Source organism: Mycteria americana, chromosome Z (assembly GCF_035582795.1).
Source record: "Mycteria americana isolate JAX WOST 10 ecotype Jacksonville Zoo and Gardens chromosome Z, USCA_MyAme_1.0, whole genome shotgun sequence".
Classification (NCBI taxonomy): Eukaryota; Metazoa; Chordata; class Aves; order Ciconiiformes; family Ciconiidae; genus Mycteria; species Mycteria americana.
This window is the reverse complement of record NC_134396.1, coordinates 50,941,185-50,960,178: the sequence shown is the minus strand read 5'-3', so window position 1 is coordinate 50,960,178 and position 18,994 is coordinate 50,941,185.

Below are 18,994 nucleotides of genomic sequence, written 5' to 3'. Positions count from 1 at the left end.
TGGACGTTTCGAATTTGGCAGCCGGGCTCTCCGAGAGAGAGATACACAGTGTTGCCCCTTACGAACCAAAGCTTTTGGGGAAAGCGAATGTCTGTGTGGCAGCGAATGCAGTTCCAAGGGACAGTGAAAACCAGCTACAGCATTCCGTGCTGGCAGCTTTCGTGTGGGCGCAATCGCTGGACGTTTCGAATTTGGCAGCCGGGCTCTCCGAGAGATATACAGAGTGTTGCCCCTTTACGAAGCAAAGCTTTTGGGGAAAGCGAATGTCTGTGTGGCAGCGAATGCAGTTCCAAGGGACAGTGAAAACCAGCTACAGCATTCCGTGCTGGCAGCTTTCGTGTGGGCGCAATGGCTGGACGTTTCGAATTTGGCAGCCGGGCTCTGCGAGAGAGAGATACAGAGTGTTGCCCCTTTACGAACCAAAGCTTTTGGGGAAAGCGAATGTCTGTGTGGCAGCGAATGCAGTTCCAAGGGACAGTGAAAACCAGCTACAGCATTCCGTGCTGGCAGCTTTCGTGTGGGCGCAATCGCTGGACGTTTCGAATTTGGCAGCCGGGCTCTGCGAGAGAGAGATACACAGTGTTGCCCCTTTACGAACCAAAGCTTTTGGGGAAAGCGAATGTCTGTGTGGCAGCGAATGCAGTTCCAAGGGACAGTGAAAACCAGCTACAGCATTCCGTGCTGGCAGCTTTCGTGTGGGCGCAATCGCTGGACGTTTCGAATTTGGCAGCCGGGCTCTGCGAGAGAGAGATACACAGTGTTGCCCCTTTACGAAGCAAAGCTTTTGGGGAAAGCGAATGTCTGTGTGGCAGCGAATGCAGTTCCAAGGGACAGTGAAAACCAGCTACAGCATTCCGTGCTGGCAGCTTTCGTGTGGGCGCAATGGCTGGACGTTTCGAATTTGGCAGCCGGGCTCTGCGAGAGAGAGATACACAGTGTTGCCCGTTTACCAAGCAAAGCTTTTGGGGAAAGCGAATGTCTGTGTGGCAGCGAATGCAGTTCCAAGGGACAGTGAAAACCAGCTACAGCATTCCGTGCTGGCAGCTTTCGTGTGGGCGCAATCGCTGGACGTTTCGAATTTGGCAGCCGGGCTCTCCGAGAGAGAGATACACAGGGTTGCCCCTTACGAAGCAAAGCTTTTGGGGAAAGCGAATGTCTGTGTGGCAGCGAATGCAGTTCCAAGGGACAGTGAAAACCAGCTACAGCATTCCGTGCTGGCAGTTTTCGTGTGGGCGCAATGGCTGGACGTTTCGAATTTGGCAGCCGGGCTCTGCGAGAGAGAGATACACAGTGTTGCCCCTTACGAACCAAAGCTTTTGGGGAAAGCGAATGTCTGTGTGGCAGCGAATGCAGTTCCAAGGGACAGTGAAAACCAGCTACAGCATTCCGTGCTGGCAGCTTTCGTGTGGGCGCAATCGCTGGACGTTTCGAATTTGGCAGCCGGGCTCTGCGAGAGAGAGATACACAGTGTTGCCCCTTTACGAAGCAAAGCTTTTGGGGAAAGCGAATGTCTGTGTGGCAGCGAATGCAGTTCCAAGGGACAGTGAAAACCAGCTACAGCATTCCGTGCTGGCAGCTTTCGTGTGGGCGCAATCGCTGGACGTTTCGAATTTGGCAGCCGGGCTCTGCGAGAGAGAGATACACAGTGTTGCCCCTTTACGAAGCAAAGCTTTTGGGGAAAGCGAATGTCTGTGTGGCAGCGAATGCAGTTCCAAGGGACAGTGAAAACCAGCTACAGCATTCCGTGCTGGCAGCTTTCGTGTGGGCGCAATGGCTGGACGTTTCGAATTTGGCAGCCGGGCTCTGCGAGAGAGAGATACACAGTGTTGCCCCTTTACCAAGCCAAGCTTTTGGGGAAAGCGAATGTCTGTGTGGCAGCGAATGCAGTTCCAAGGGACAGTGAAAACCAGCTACAGCATTCCGTGCTGGCAGCTTTCGTGTGGGCGCAATCGCTGGACGTTTCGAATTTGGCAGCCGGGCTCTGCGAGAGAGAGATACACAGTGTTGCCCGTTTACCAAGCAAAGCTTTTGGGGAAAGTGAATGTCTGTGTGGCAGCGAATGCAGTTCCAAGGGACAGTGAAAACCAGCTACAGCATTCCGTGCTGGCAGCTTTTGTGTGGGCGCAATGGCTGGACGTTTCGAATTTGGCAGCCGGGCTCTCCGAGAGAGAGATACACAGTGTTGCCCCTTACGAACCAAAGCTTTTGGGGAAAGCGAATGTCTGTGTGGCAGCGAATGCAGTTCCAAGGGACAGTGAAAACCAGCTACAGCATTCCGTGCTGGCAGCTTTCGTGTGGGCGCAATGGCTGGACGTTTCGAATTTGGCAGCCGGGCTCTGCGAGAGAGAGATACACAGTGTTGCCCCTTTACGAACCAAAGCTTTTGGGGAAAGCGAATGTCTGTGTGGCAGCGAATGCAGTTCCAAGGGACAGTGAAAACCAGCTACAGCATTCCGTGCTGGCAGCTTTCGTGTGGGCGCAATCGCTGGACGTTTCGAATTTGGCAGCCGGGCTCTGCGAGAGAGAGATACACAGTGTTGCCCCTTTACGAAGCAAAGCTTTTGGGGAAAGCGAATGTCTGTGTGGCAGCGAATGCAGTTCCAAGGGACAGTGAAAACCAGCTACAGCATTCCGTGCTGGCAGCTTTCGTGTGGGCGCAATCGCTGGACGTTTCGAATTTGGCAGCCGGGCTCTGCGAGAGAGAGATACACAGTGTTGCCCCTTTACGAAGCAAAGCTTTTGGGGAAAGCGAATGTCTGTGTGGCAGCGAATGCAGTTCCAAGGGACAGTGAAAACCAGCTACAGCATTCCGTGCTGGCAGCTTTCGTGTGGGCGCAATGGCTGGACGTTTCGAATTTGGCAGCCGGGCTCTGCGAGAGAGAGATACACAGTGTTGCCCCTTTACCAAGCCAAGCTTTTGGGGAAAGCGAATGTCTGTGTGGCAGCGAATGCAGTTCCAAGGGACAGTGAAAACCAGCTACAGCATTCCGTGCTGGCAGCTTTCGTGTGGGCGCAATCGCTGGACGTTTCGAATTTGGCAGCCGGGCTCTGCGAGAGAGAGATACACAGTGTTGCCCGTTTACCAAGCAAAGCTTTTGGGGAAAGTGAATGTCTGTGTGGCAGCGAATGCAGTTCCAAGGGACAGTGAAAACCAGCTACAGCATTCCGTGCTGGCAGCTTTTGTGTGGGCGCAATGGCTGGACGTTTCGAATTTGGCAGCCGGGCTCTCCGAGAGAGAGATACACAGTGTTGCCCCTTACGAACCAAAGCTTTTGGGGAAAGCGAATGTCTGTGTGGCAGCGAATGCAGTTCCAAGGGACAGTGAAAACCAGCTACAGCATTCCGTGCTGGCAGCTTTCGTGTGGGCGCAATGGCTGGACGTTTCGAATTTGGCAGCCGGGCTCTGCGAGAGAGAGATACACAGTGTTGCCCCTTTACGAACCAAAGCTTTTGGGGAAAGCGAATGTCTGTGTGGCAGCGAATGCAGTTCCAAGGGACAGTGAAAACCAGCTACAGCATTCCGTGCTGGCAGCTTTCGTGTGGGCGCAATCGCTGGACGTTTCGAATTTGGCAGCCGGGCTCTCCGAGAGAGAGATACACAGTGTTGCCCCTTTACGAACCAAAGCTTTTGGGGAAAGCGAATGTCTGTGTGGCAGCGAATGCAGTTCCAAGGGACAGTGAAAACCAGCTACAGCATTCCGTGCTGGCAGCTTTCGTGTGGGCGCAATCGCTGGACGTTTCGAATTTGGCAGCCGGGCTCTGCGAGAGAGAGATACACTGTGTTGCCCCTTTACGAAGCAAAGCTTTTGGGGAAAGCGAATGTCTGTGTGGCAGCGAATGCAGTTCCAAGGGACAGTGAAAACCAGCTACAGCATTCCGTGCTGGCAGCTTTCGTGTGGGCGCAATCGCTGGACGTTTCGAATTTGGCAGCCGGGCTCTGCGAGAGAGAGATACACAGTGTTGCCCGTTTACGAAGCAAAGCTTTGGGGAAAGCGAATGTCTGTGTGGCAGCGAATGCAGTTCCAAGGGACAGTGAAAACCAGCTACAGCATTCCGTGCTGGCAGCTTTCGTGTGGGCGCAATGGCTGGACGTTTCGAATTTGGCAGCCGGGCTCTCCGAGAGAGAGATACACAGTGTTGCCCCTTACGAACCAAAGCTTTTGGGGAAAGCGAATGTCTGTGTGGCAGCGAATGCAGTTCCAAGGGACAGTGAAAACCAGCTACAGCATTCCGTGCTGGCAGCTTTCGTGTGGGCGCAATCGCTGGACGTTTCGAATTTGGCAGCCGGGCTCTCCGAGAGAGAGATACACAGTGTTGCCCCTTTACGAAGCAAAGCTTTTGGGGAAAGCCAATGTCTGTGTGGCAGCGAATGCAGTTCCAAGGGACAGTGAAAACCAGCTACAGCATTCCGTGCTGGCAGCTTTCGTGTGGGCGCAATCGCTGGACGTTTCGAATTTGGCAGCCGGGCTCTCCGAGAGATATACAGAGTGTTGCCCCTTTACGAAGCAAAGCTTTTGGGGAAAGCGAATGTCTGTGTGGCAGCGAATGCAGTTCCAAGGGACAGTGAAAACCAGCTACAGCATTCCGTGCTGGCAGCTTTCGTGTGGGCGCAATGGCTGGACGTTTCGAATTTGGCAGCCGGGCTCTGCGAGAGAGAGATACAGAGTGTTGCCCCTTTACGAACCAAAGCTTTTGGGGAAAGCGAATGTCTGTGTGGCAGCGAATGCAGTTCCAAGGGACAGTGAAAACCAGCTACAGCATTCCGTGCTGGCAGCTTTCGTGTGGGCGCAATCGCTGGACGTTTCGAATTTGGCAGCCGGGCTCTGCGAGAGAGAGATACACAGTGTTGCCCCTTTACGAACCAAAGCTTTTGGGGAAAGCGAATGTCTGTGTGGCAGCGAATGCAGTTCCAAGGGACAGTGAAAACCAGCTACAGCATTCCGTGCTGGCAGCTTTCGTGTGGGCGCAATCGCTGGACGTTTCGAATTTGGCAGCCGGGCTCTGCGAGAGAGAGATACACTGTGTTGCCCCTTTACGAAGCAAAGCTTTTGGGGAAAGCGAATGTCTGTGTGGCAGCGAATGCAGTTCCAAGGGACAGTGAAAACCAGCTACAGCATTCCGTGCTGGCAGCTTTCGTGTGGGCGCAATGGCTGGACGTTTCGAATTTGGCAGCCGGGCTCTGCGAGAGAGAGATACACAGTGTTGCCCCTTTATGAACCAAAGCTTTTGGGGAAAGCGAATGTCTGTGTGGCAGCGAATGCAGTTCCAAGGGACAGTGAAAACCAGCTACAGCATTCCGTGCTGGCAGCTTTCGTGTGGGCGCAATCGCTGGACGTTTCGAATTTGGCAGCCGGGCTCTCCGAGAGAGAGATACAGAGTGTTGCCCCTTACGAACCAAAGCTTTTGGGGAAAGCGAATGTCTGTGTGGCAGCGAATGCAGTTCCAAGGGACAGTGAAAACCAGCTACAGCATTCCGTGCTGGCAGCTTTCGTGTGGGCGCAATCGCTGGACGTTTCGAATTTGGCAGCCGGGCTCTGCGAGAGAGAGATACACAGTGTTGCCCCTTACGAACCAAAGCTTATGGGGAAAGCGAATGTCTGTGTGGCAGCGAATGCAGTTCCAAGGGACAGTGAAAACCAGCTACAGCATTCCGTGCTGGCAGCTTTCGTGTGGGCGCAATCGCTGGACGTTTCGAATTTGGCAGCCGGGCTCTCCGAGAGAGAGATACACAGGGTTGCCCCTTACGAACCAAAGCTTTTGGGGAAAGCGAATGTCTGTGTGGCAGCGAATGCAGTTCCAAGGGACAGTGAAAACCAGCTACAGCATTCCGTGCTGGCAGTTTTCGTGTGGGCGCAATGGCTGGACGTTTCGAATTTGGCAGCCGGGCTCTGCGAGAGAGAGATACACAGTGTTGCCCCTTACGAACCAAAGCTTTTGGGGAAAGCGAATGTCTGTGTGGCAGCGAATGCAGTTCCAAGGGACAGTGAAAACCAGCTACAGCATTCCGTGCTGGCAGCTTTCGTGTGGGCGCAATGGCTGGACGTTTCGAATTTGGCAGCCGGGCTCTGCCGGAGAGAGATACACAGTGTTGCCCCTTTACGAAGCAAAGCTTTTGGGGAAAGCGAATGTCTGTGTGGCAGCGAATGCAGTTCCAAGGGACAGTGAAAACCAGCTACAGCATTCCGTGCTGGCAGCTTTCGTGTGGGCGCAATCGCTGGACGTTTCGATTTGGCAGCCGGGCTCTGCGAGAGAGAGATACACAGTGTTGCCCCTTTACGAAGCAAAGCTTTTGGGGAAAGCGAATGTCTGTGTGGCAGCGAATGCAGTTCCAAGGGACAGTGAAAACCAGCTACAGCATTCCGTGCTGGCAGCTTTCGTGTGGGCGCAATGGCTGGACGTTTCGAATTTGGCAGCCGGGCTCTGCGAGAGAGAGATACACAGTGTTGCCCCTTTACCAAGCCAAGCTTTTGGGGAAAGCGAATGTCTGTGTGGCAGCGAATGCAGTTCCAAGGGACAGTGAAAACCAGCTACAGCATTCCGTGCTGGCAGCTTTCGTGTGGGCGCAATCGCTGGACGTTTCGAATTTGGCAGCCGGGCTCTGCGAGAGAGAGATACACAGTGTTGCCCGTTTACCAAGCAAAGCTTTTGGGGAAAGCGAATGTCTGTGTGGCAGCGAATGCAGTTCCAAGGGACAGTGAAAACCAGCTACAGCATTCCGTGCTGGCAGCTTTTGTGTGGGCGCAATGGCTGGACGTTTCGAATTTGGCAGCCGGGCTCTCCGAGAGAGAGATACACAGTGTTGCCCCTTACGAACCAAAGCTTTTGGGGAAAGCGAATGTCTGTGTGGCAGCGAATGCAGTTCCAAGGGACAGTGAAAACCAGCTACAGCATTCCGTGCTGGCAGCTTTCGTGTGGGCGCAATGGCTGGACGTTTCGAATTTGGCAGCCGGGCTCTGCGAGAGAGAGATACACAGTGTTGCCCCTTTACGAACCAAAGCTTTTGGGGAAAGCGAATGTCTGTGTGGCAGCGAATGCAGTTCCAAGGGACAGTGAAAACCAGCTACAGCATTCCGTGCTGGCAGCTTTCGTGTGGGCGCAATGGCTGGACGTTTCGAATTTGGCAGCCGGGCTCTGCGAGAGAGAGATACAGAGTGTTGCCCCTTTACGAACCAAAGCTTTTGGGGAAAGCGAATGTCTGTGTGGCAGCGAATGCAGTTCCAAGGGACAGTGAAAACCAGCTACAGCATTCCGTGCTGGCAGCTTTCGTGTGGGCGCAATCGCTGGACGATTCGAATTTGGCAGCCGGGCTCTGCGAGAGAGAGATACACAGTGTTGCCCCTTTACGAAGCAAAGCTTTTGGGGAAAGCGAATGTCTGTGTGGCAGCGAATGCAGTTCCAAGGGACAGTGAAAACCAGCTACAGCATTCCGTGCTGGCAGCTTTCGTGTGGGCGCAATCGCTGGACGTTTCGAATTTGGCAGCCGGGCTCTGCGAGAGAGAGATACACAGTGTTGCCCGTTTACGAAGCAAAGCTTTGGGGAAAGCGAATGTCTGTGTGGCAGCGAATGCAGTTCCAAGGGACAGTGAAAACCAGCTACAGCATTCCGTGCTGGCAGCTTTCGTGTGGGCGCAATGGCTGGACGTTTCGAATTTGGCAGCCGGGCTCTCCGAGAGAGAGATACACAGTGTTGCCCCTTACGAACCAAAGCTTTTGGGGAAAGCGAATGTCTGTGTGGCAGCGAATGCAGTTCCAAGGGACAGTGAAAACCAGCTACAGCATTCCGTGCTGGCAGCTTTCGTGTGGGCGCAATCGCTGGACGTTTCGAATTTGGCAGCCGGGCTCTCCGAGAGATATACAGAGTGTTGCCCCTTTACGAAGCAAAGCTTTTGGGGAAAGCGAATGTCTGTGTGGCAGCGAATGCAGTTCCAAGGGACAGTGAAAACCAGCTACAGCATTCCGTGCTGGCAGCTTTCGTGTGGGCGCAATGGCTGGACGTTTCGAATTTGGCAGCCGGGCTCTGCGAGAGAGAGATACACAGTGTTGCCCCTTTATGAACCAAAGCTTTTGGGGAAAGCGAATGTCTGTGTGGCAGCGAATGCAGTTCCAAGGGACAGTGAAAACCAGCTACAGCATTCCGTGCTGGCAGCTTTCGTGTGGGCGCAATGGCTGGACGTTTCGAATTTGGCAGCCGGGCTCTGCCGGAGAGAGATACACAGTGTTGCCCCTTTACGAAGCAAAGCTTTTGGGGAAAGCGAATGTCTGTGTGGCAGCGAATGCAGTTCCAAGGGACAGTGAAAACCAGCTACAGCATTCCGTGCTGGCAGCTTTCGTGTGGGCGCAATCGCTGGACGTTTCGAATTTGGCAGCCGGGCTCTGCCGGAGAGAGATACAGAGTGTTGCCCCTTTACCAAGCAAAGCTTTTGGGGAAAGCGAATGTCTGTGTGGCAGCGAATGCAGTTCCAAGGGACAGTGAAAACCAGCTACAGCATTCCGTGCTGGCAGCTTTCGTGTGGGCGCAATCGCTGGACGTTTCGAATTTGGCAGCCGGGCTCTGCGAGAGAGAGATACACAGTGTTGCCCCTTTACCAAGCCAAGCTTTTGGGGAAAGCGAATGTCTGTGTGGCAGCGAATGCAGTTCCAAGGGACAGTGAAAACCAGCTACAGCATTCCGTGCTGGCAGCTTTCGTGTGGGCGCAATCGCTGGACGTTTCGAATTTGGCAGCCGGGCTCTGCGAGAGAGAGATACACAGTGTTGCCCCTTTACCAAGCCAAGCTTTTGGGGAAAGCGAATGTCTGTGTGGCAGCGAATGCAGTTCCAAGGGACAGTGAAAACCAGCTACAGCATTCCGTGCTGGCAGCTTTCGTGTGGGCGCAATCGCTGGACGTTTCGAATTTGGCAGCCGGGCTCTGCGAGAGAGAGATACACAGTGTTGCCCGTTTACCAAGCAAAGCTTTTGGGGAAAGCGAATGTCTGTGTGGCAGCGAATGCAGTTCCAAGGGACAGTGAAAACCAGCTACAGCATTCCGTGCTGGCAGCTTTCGTGTGGGCGCAATCGCTGGACGTTTCGAATTTGGCAGCCGGGCTCTGCGAGAGAGAGATACAGAGTGTTGCCCCTTTACCAAGCAAAGCTTTTGGGGAAAGCGAATATCTGTGTGGCAGCGAATGCAGTTCCAAGGGACAGTGAAAACCAGCTACAGCATTCCGTGCTGGCAGCTTTCGTGTGGGCGCAATGGCTGGACGTTTCGAATTTGGCAGCCGGGCTCTCCGAGAGAGAGATACACAGTGTTGCCCCTTACGAACCAAAGCTTTTGGGGAAAGCGAATGTCTGTGTGGCAGCGAATGCAGTTCCAAGGGACAGTGAAAACCAGCTACAGCATTCCGTGCTGGCAGCTTTCGTGTGGGCGCAATGGCTGGACGTTTCGAATTTGGCAGCCGGGCTCTCCGAGAGAGAGATACACAGTGTTGCCCCTTACGAACCAAAGCTTTTGGGGAAAGCGAATGTCTGTGTGGCAGCGAATGCAGTTCCAAGGGACAGTGAAAACCAGCTACAGCATTCCGTGCTGGCAGCTTTCGTGTGGGCGCAATCGCTGGACGTTTCGAATTTGGCAGCCGGGCTCTGCCGGAGAGAGATACACAGTGTTGCCCCTTTACGAAGCAAAGCTTTTGGGGAAAGCGAATGTCTGTGTGGCAGCGAATGCAGTTCCAAGGGACAGTGAAAACCAGCTACAGCATTCCGTGCTGGCAGCTTTCGTGTGGGCGCAATCGCTGGACGTTTCGAATTTGGCAGCCGGGCTCTGCGAGAGAGAGATACACAGTGTTGCCCCTTTACGAAGCAAAGCTTTTGGGGAAAGCGAATGTCTGTGTGGCAGCGAATGCAGTTCCAAGGGACAGTGAAAACCAGCTACAGCATTCCGTGCTGGCAGCTTTCGTGTGGGCGCAATCGCTGGACGTTTCGAATTTGGCAGCCGGGCTCTGCGAGAGAGAGATACACAGTGTTGCCCCTTTAGGAACCAAAGCTTTTGGGGAAAGCGAATGTCTGTGTGGCAGCGAATGCAGTTCCAAGGGACAGTGAAAACCAGCTACAGCATTCCGTGCTGGCAGCTTTCGTGTGGGCGCAATCGCTGGACGTTTCGAATTTGGCAGCCGGGCTCTCCGAGAGAGAGATACACAGTGTTGCCCCTTACGAACCAAAGCTTTTGGGGAAAGCGAATGTCTGTGTGGCAGCGAATGCAGTTCCAAGGGACAGTGAAAACCAGCTACAGCATTCCGTGCTGGCAGCTTTCGTGTGGGCGCAATCGCTGGACGTTTCGAATTTGGCAGCCGGGCTCTCCGAGAGATATACAGAGTGTTGCCCCTTTACGAAGCAAAGCTTTTGGGGAAAGCGAATGTCTGTGTGGCAGCGAATGCAGTTCCAAGGGACAGTGAAAACCAGCTACAGCATTCCGTGCTGGCAGCTTTCGTGTGGGCGCAATGGCTGGACGTTTCGAATTTGGCAGCCGGGCTCTGCGAGAGAGAGATACAGAGTGTTGCCCCTTTACGAACCAAAGCTTTTGGGGAAAGCGAATGTCTGTGTGGCAGCGAATGCAGTTCCAAGGGACAGTGAAAACCAGCTACAGCATTCCGTGCTGGCAGCTTTCGTGTGGGCGCAATCGCTGGACGTTTCGAATTTGGCAGCCGGGCTCTGCGAGAGAGAGATACACAGTGTTGCCCCTTTACGAACCAAAGCTTTTGGGGAAAGCGAATGTCTGTGTGGCAGCGAATGCAGTTCCAAGGGACAGTGAAAACCAGCTACAGCATTCCGTGCTGGCAGCTTTCGTGTGGGCGCAATCGCTGGACGTTTCGAATTTGGCAGCCGGGCTCTGCGAGAGAGAGATACACAGTGTTGCCCCTTTACGAAGCAAAGCTTTTGGGGAAAGCGAATGTCTGTGTGGCAGCGAATGCAGTTCCAAGGGACAGTGAAAACCAGCTACAGCATTCCGTGCTGGCAGCTTTCGTGTGGGCGCAATGGCTGGACGTTTCGAATTTGGCAGCCGGGCTCTGCGAGAGAGAGATACACAGTGTTGCCCGTTTACCAAGCAAAGCTTTTGGGGAAAGCGAATGTCTGTGTGGCAGCGAATGCAGTTCCAAGGGACAGTGAAAACCAGCTACAGCATTCCGTGCTGGCAGCTTTCGTGTGGGCGCAATCGCTGGACGTTTCGAATTTGGCAGCCGGGCTCTCCGAGAGAGAGATACACAGGGTTGCCCCTTACGAACCAAAGCTTTTGGGGAAAGCGAATGTCTGTGTGGCAGCGAATGCAGTTCCAAGGGACAGTGAAAACCAGCTACAGCATTCCGTGCTGGCAGTTTTCGTGTGGGCGCAATGGCTGGACGTTTCGAATTTGGCAGCCGGGCTCTGCGAGAGAGAGATACACAGTGTTGCCCCTTACGAACCAAAGCTTTTGGGGAAAGCGAATGTCTGTGTGGCAGCGAATGCAGTTCCAAGGGACAGTGAAAACCAGCTACAGCATTCCGTGCTGGCAGCTTTCGTGTGGGCGCAATCGCTGGACGTTTCGAATTTGGCAGCCGGGCTCTGCCGGAGAGAGATACACAGTGTTGCCCCTTTACGAAGCAAAGCTTTTGGGGAAAGCGAATGTCTGTGTGGCAGCGAATGCAGTTCCAAGGGACAGTGAAAACCAGCTACAGCATTCCGTGCTGGCAGCTTTCGTGTGGGCGCAATGGCTGGACGTTTCGAATTTGGCAGCCGGGCTCTGCGAGAGAGAGATACACAGTGTTGCCCCTTTACGAAGCAAAGCTTTTGGGGAAAGCGAATGTCTGTGTGGCAGCGAATGCAGTTCCAAGGGACAGTGAAAACCAGCTACAGCATTCCGTGCTGGCAGCTTTCGTGTGGGCGCAATGGCTGGACGTTTCGAATTTGGCAGCCGGGCTCTGCGAGAGAGAGATACACAGTGTTGCCCCTTTACCAAGCCAAGCTTTTGGGGAAAGCGAATGTCTGTGTGGCAGCGAATGCAGTTCCAAGGGACAGTGAAAACCAGCTACAGCATTCCGTGCTGGCAGCTTTCGTGTGGGCGCAATCGCTGGACGTTTCGAATTTGGCAGCCGGGCTCTGCGAGAGAGAGATACACAGTGTTGCCCGTTTACCAAGCAAAGCTTTTGGGGAAAGTGAATGTCTGTGTGGCAGCGAATGCAGTTCCAAGGGACAGTGAAAACCAGCTACAGCATTCCGTGCTGGCAGCTTTTGTGTGGGCGCAATGGCTGGACGTTTCGAATTTGGCAGCCGGGCTCTCCGAGAGAGAGATACACAGTGTTGCCCCTTACGAACCAAAGCTTTTGGGGAAAGCGAATGTCTGTGTGGCAGCGAATGCAGTTCCAAGGGACAGTGAAAACCAGCTACAGCATTCCGTGCTGGCAGCTTTCGTGTGGGCGCAATGGCTGGACGTTTCGAATTTGGCAGCCGGGCTCTGCGAGAGAGAGATACACAGTGTTGCCCCTTTACGAACCAAAGCTTTTGGGGAAAGCGAATGTCTGTGTGGCAGCGAATGCAGTTCCAAGGGACAGTGAAAACCAGCTACAGCATTCCGTGCTGGCAGCTTTCGTGTGGGCGCAATGGCTGGACGTTTCGAATTTGGCAGCCGGGCTCTCCGAGAGAGAGATACACAGTGTTGCCCCTTTACGAACCAAAGCTTTTGGGGAAAGCGAATGTCTGTGTGGCAGCGAATGCAGTTCCAAGGGACAGTGAAAACCAGCTACAGCATTCCGTGCTGGCAGCTTTCGTGTGGGCGCAATCGCTGGACGTTTCGAATTTGGCAGCCGGGCTCTGCGAGAGAGAGATACACTGTGTTGCCCCTTTACGAAGCAAAGCTTTTGGGGAAAGCGAATGTCTGTGTGGCAGCGAATGCAGTTCCAAGGGACAGTGAAAACCAGCTACAGCATTCCGTGCTGGCAGCTTTCGTGTGGGCGCAATCGCTGGACGTTTCGAATTTGGCAGCCGGGCTCTGCGAGAGAGAGATACACAGTGTTGCCCGTTTACGAAGCAAAGCTTTGGGGAAAGCGAATGTCTGTGTGGCAGCGAATGCAGTTCCAAGGGACAGTGAAAACCAGCTACAGCATTCCGTGCTGGCAGCTTTCGTGTGGGCGCAATGGCTGGACGTTTCGAATTTGGCAGCCGGGCTCTCCGAGAGAGAGATACACAGTGTTGCCCCTTACGAACCAAAGCTTTTGGGGAAAGCGAATGTCTGTGTGGCAGCGAATGCAGTTCCAAGGGACAGTGAAAACCAGCTACAGCATTCCGTGCTGGCAGCTTTCGTGTGGGCGCAATCGCTGGACGTTTCGAATTTGGCAGCCGGGCTCTCCGAGAGAGAGATACACAGTGTTGCCCCTTTACGAAGCAAAGCTTTTGGGGAAAGCCAATGTCTGTGTGGCAGCGAATGCAGTTCCAAGGGACAGTGAAAACCAGCTACAGCATTCCGTGCTGGCAGCTTTCGTGTGGGCGCAATCGCTGGACGTTTCGAATTTGGCAGCCGGGCTCTCCGAGAGATATACAGAGTGTTGCCCCTTTACGAAGCAAAGCTTTTGGGGAAAGCGAATGTCTGTGTGGCAGCGAATGCAGTTCCAAGGGACAGTGAAAACCAGCTACAGCATTCCGTGCTGGCAGCTTTCGTGTGGGCGCAATGGCTGGACGTTTCGAATTTGGCAGCCGGGCTCTGCGAGAGAGAGATACAGAGTGTTGCCCCTTTACGAACCAAAGCTTTTGGGGAAAGCGAATGTCTGTGTGGCAGCGAATGCAGTTCCAAGGGACAGTGAAAACCAGCTACAGCATTCCGTGCTGGCAGCTTTCGTGTGGGCGCAATCGCTGGACGTTTCGAATTTGGCAGCCGGGCTCTGCGAGAGAGAGATACACAGTGTTGCCCCTTTACGAACCAAAGCTTTTGGGGAAAGCGAATGTCTGTGTGGCAGCGAATGCAGTTCCAAGGGACAGTGAAAACCAGCTACAGCATTCCGTGCTGGCAGCTTTCGTGTGGGCGCAATCGCTGGACGTTTCGAATTTGGCAGCCGGGCTCTGCGAGAGAGAGATACACAGTGTTGCCCCTTTACGAAGCAAAGCTTTTGGGGAAAGCGAATGTCTGTGTGGCAGCGAATGCAGTTCCAAGGGACAGTGAAAACCAGCTACAGCATTCCGTGCTGGCAGCTTTCGTGTGGGCGCAATGGCTGGACGTTTCGAATTTGGCAGCCGGGCTCTGCGAGAGAGAGATACACAGTGTTGCCCCTTTATGAACCAAAGCTTTTGGGGAAAGCGAATGTCTGTGTGGCAGCGAATGCAGTTCCAAGGGACAGTGAAAACCAGCTACAGCATTCCGTGCTGGCAGCTTTCGTGTGGGCGCAATCGCTGGACGTTTCGAATTTGGCAGCCGGGCTCTCCGAGAGAGAGATACAGAGTGTTGCCCCTTACGAACCAAAGCTTTTGGGGAAAGCGAATGTCTGTGTGGCAGCGAATGCAGTTCCAAGGGACAGTGAAAACCAGCTACAGCATTCCGTGCTGGCAGCTTTCGTGTGGGCGCAATGGCTGGACGTTTCGAATTTGGCAGCCGGGCTCTGCGAGAGAGAGATACACAGTGTTGCCCCTTACGAACCAAAGCTTATGGGGAAAGCGAATGTCTGTGTGGCAGCGAATGCAGTTCCAAGGGACAGTGAAAACCAGCTACAGCATTCCGTGCTGGCAGCTTTCGTGTGGGCGCAATGGCTGGACGTTTCGAATTTGGCAGCCGGGCTCTGCCGGAGAGAGATACACAGTGTTGCCCCTTTACGAAGCAAAGCTTTTGGGGAAAGCGAATGTCTGTGTGGCAGCGAATGCAGTTCCAAGGGACAGTGAAAACCAGCTACAGCATTCCGTGCTGGCAGCTTTCGTGTGGGCGCAATCGCTGGACGTTTCGAATTTGGCAGCCGGGCTCTGCCGGAGAGAGATACAGAGTGTTGCCCCTTTACCAAGCAAAGCTTTTGGGGAAAGCGAATGTCTGTGTGGCAGCGAATGCAGTTCCAAGGGACAGTGAAAACCAGCTACAGCATTCCGTGCTGGCAGCTTTCGTGTGGGCGCAATCGCTGGACGTTTCGAATTTGGCAGCCGGGCTCTGCGAGAGAGAGATACACAGTGTTGCCCCTTTACCAAGCCAAGCTTTTGGGGAAAGCGAATGTCTGTGTGGCAGCGAATGCAGTTCCAAGGGACAGTGAAAACCAGCTACAGCATTCCGTGCTGGCAGCTTTCGTGTGGGCGCAATCGCTGGACGTTTCGAATTTGGCAGCCGGGCTCTGCGAGAGAGAGATACACAGTGTTGCCCCTTTACCAAGCCAAGCTTTTGGGGAAAGCGAATGTCTGTGTGGCAGCGAATGCAGTTCCAAGGGACAGTGAAAACCAGCTACAGCATTCCGTGCTGGCAGCTTTCGTGTGGGCGCAATCGCTGGACGTTTCGAATTTGGCAGCCGGGCTCTGCGAGAGAGAGATACACAGTGTTGCCCGTTTACCAAGCAAAGCTTTTGGGGAAAGCGAATGTCTGTGTGGCAGCGAATGCAGTTCCAAGGGACAGTGAAAACCAGCTACAGCATTCCGTGCTGGCAGCTTTCGTGTGGGCGCAATCGCTGGACGTTTCGAATTTGGCAGCCGGGCTCTGCGAGAGAGAGATACACAGTGTTGCCCGTTTACCAAGCAAAGCTTTTGGGGAAAGCGAATGTCTGTGTGGCAGCGAATGCAGTTCCAAGGGACAGTGAAAACCAGCTACAGCATTCCGTGCTGGCAGCTTTCGTGTGGGCGCAATGGCTGGACGTTTCGAATTTGGCAGCCGGGCTCTCCGAGAGAGAGATACACAGTGTTGCCCCTTACGAACCAAAGCTTTTGGGGAAAGCGAATGTCTGTGTGGCAGCGAATGCAGTTCCAAGGGACAGTGAAAACCAGCTACAGCATTCCGTGCTGGCAGCTTTCGTGTGGGCGCAATGGCTGGACGTTTCGAATTTGGCAGCCGGGCTCTCCGAGAGAGAGATACACAGTGTTGCCCCTTACGAACCAAAGCTTTTGGGGAAAGCGAATGTCTGTGTGGCAGCGAATGCAGTTCCAAGGGACAGTGAAAACCAGCTACAGCATTCCGTGCTGGCAGCTTTCGTGTGGGCGCAATCGCTGGACGTTTCGAATTTGGCAGCCGGGCTCTGCCGGAGAGAGATACACAGTGTTGCCCCTTTACGAAGCAAAGCTTTTGGGGAAAGCGAATGTCTGTGTGGCAGCGAATGCAGTTCCAAGGGACAGTGAAAACCAGCTACAGCATTCCGTGCTGGCAGCTTTCGTGTGGGCGCAATCGCTGGACGTTTCGAATTTGGCAGCCGGGCTCTGCGAGAGAGAGATACACAGTGTTGCCCCTTTACGAACCAAAGCTTTTGGGGAAAGCGAATGTCTGTGTGGCAGCGAATGCAGTTCCAAGGGACAGTGAAAACCATCTACAGCATTCCGTGCTGGCAGCTTTCGTGTGGGCGCAATCGCTGGACGTTTCGAATTTGGCAGCCGGGCTCTGCGAGAGAGAGATACACAGTGTTGCCCCTTTACGAAGCAAAGCTTTTGGGGAAAGCGAATGTCTGTGTGGCAGCGAATGCAGTTCCAAGGGACAGTGAAAACCAGCTACAGCATTCCGTGCTGGCAGCTTTCGTGTGGGCGCAATCGCTGGACGTTTCGAATTTGGCAGCCGGGCTCTGCGAGAGAGAGATACACAGTGTTGCCCCTTTACGAACCAAAGCTTTTGGGGAAAGCGAATGTCTGTGTGGCAGCGAATGCAGTTCCAAGGGACAGTGAAAACCATCTACAGCATTCCGTGCTGGCAGCTTTCGTGTGGGCGCAATCGCTGGACGTTTCGAATTTGGCAGCCGGGCTCTCCGAGAGAGAGATACACAGTGTTGCCCCTTACGAACCAAAGCTTTTGGGGAAAGCGAATGTCTGTGTGGCAGCGAATGCAGTTCCAAGGGACAGTGAAAACCAGCTACAGCATTCCGTGCTGGCAGCTTTCGTGTGGGCGCAATGGCTGGACGTTTCGAATTTGGCAGCCGGGCTCTGCGAGAGAGAGATACACAGTGTTGCCCCTTTACCAAGCCAAGCTTTTGGGGAAAGCGAATGTCTGTGTGGCAGCGAATGCAGTTCCAAGGGACAGTGAAAACCAGCTACAGCATTCCGTGCTGGCAGCTTTCGTGTGGGCGCAATCGCTGGACGTTTCGAATTTGGCAGCCGGGCTCTGCCGGAGAGAGATACACAGTGTTGCCCCTTTAGGAACCAAAGCTTTTGGGGAAAGCGAATGTCTGTGTGGCAGCGAATGCAGTTCCAAGGGACAGTGAAAACCAGCTACAGCATTCCGTGCTGGCAGCTTTCGTGTGGGCGCAATCGCTGGACGTTTCGAATTTGGCAGCCGGGCTCTGCCGGAGAGAGATACAGAGTGTTGCCCCTTACGAAGCAAAGCTTTTGGGGAAAGCGAATGTCTGTGTGGCAGCGAATGCAGTTCCAAGGGACAGTGAAAACCAGCTACAGCATTCCGTGCTGGCAGCTTTCGTGTGGGCGCAATCGCTGGACGTTTCGAATTTGGCAGCCGGGCTCTGCGAGAGAGAGATACACAGTGTTGCCCCTTTACCAAGCCAAGCTTTTGGGGAAAGCGAATGTCTGTGTGGCAGCGAATGCAGTTCCAAGGGACAGTGAAAACCAGCTACAGCATTCCGTGCTGGCAGCTTTCGTGTGGGCGCAATCGCTGGACGTTTCGAATTTGGCAGCCGGGCTCTGCCGGAGAGAGATACACAGTGTTGCCCCTTTAGGAACCAAAGCTTTTGGGGAAAGCGAATGTCTGTGTGGCAGCGAATGCAGTTCCAAGGGACAGTGAAAACCAGCTACAGCATTCCGTGCTGGCAGCTTTCGTGTGGGCGCAATCGCTGGACGTTTCGAATTTGGCAGCCGGGCTCTGCCGGAGAGAGATACAGAGTGTTGCCCCTTACGAAGCAAAGCTTTTGGGGAAAGCGAATGTCTGTGTGGCAGCGAATGCAGTTCCAAGGGACAGTGAAAACCAGCTACAGCATTCCGTGCTGGCAGCTTTCGTGTGGGCGCAATCGCTGGACGTTTCGAATTTGGCAGCCGGGCTCTGCGAGAGAGAGATACACAGTGTTGCCCCTTTACCAAGCCAAGCTTTTGGGGAAAGCGAATGTCTGTGTGGCAGCGAATGCAGTTCCAAGGGACAGTGAAAACCAGCTACAGCATTCCGTGCTGGCAGCTTTCGTGTGGGCGCAATCGCTGGACGTTTCGAATTTGGCAGCCGGGCTCTGCGAGAGAGAGATACACAGTGTTGCCCCTTTACCAAGCCAAGCTTTTGGGGAAAGCGAATGTCTGTGTGGCAGCGAATGCAGTTCCAAGGGACAGTGAAAACCAGCTACAGCATTCCGTGCTGGCAGCTTTCGTGTGGGCGCAATCGCTGGACGTTTCGAATTTGGCAGCCGGGCTCTGCCGGAGAGAGATACACAGTGTTGCCCCTTTAGGAACCAAAGCTTTTGGGGAAAGCGAATGTCTGTGTGGCAGCGAATGCAGTTCCAAGGGACAGTGAAAACCAGCTACAGCATTCCGTGCTGGCAGCTTTCGTGTGGGCGCAATGGCTGGACGTTTCGAATTTGGCAGCCGGGCTCTGCGAGAGAGAGATACACAGTGTTGCCCGTTTACCAAGCAAAGCTTTTGGGGAAAGCGAATGTCTGTGTGGCAGCGAATGCAGTTCCAAGGGACAGTGAAAACCAGCTACAGCATTCCGTGCTGGCAGCTTTCGTGTGGGCGCAATCGCTGGACGTTTCGAATTTGGCAGCCGGGCTCTGCGAGAGAGAGATACACAGTGTTGCCCCTTTACGAAGCAAAGCTTCTGGGGAAAGCGAATGTCTGTGTGGCAGCGAATGCAGTTCCAAGGGACAGTGAAAACCAGCTACAGCATTCCGTGCTGGCAGCTTTCGTGT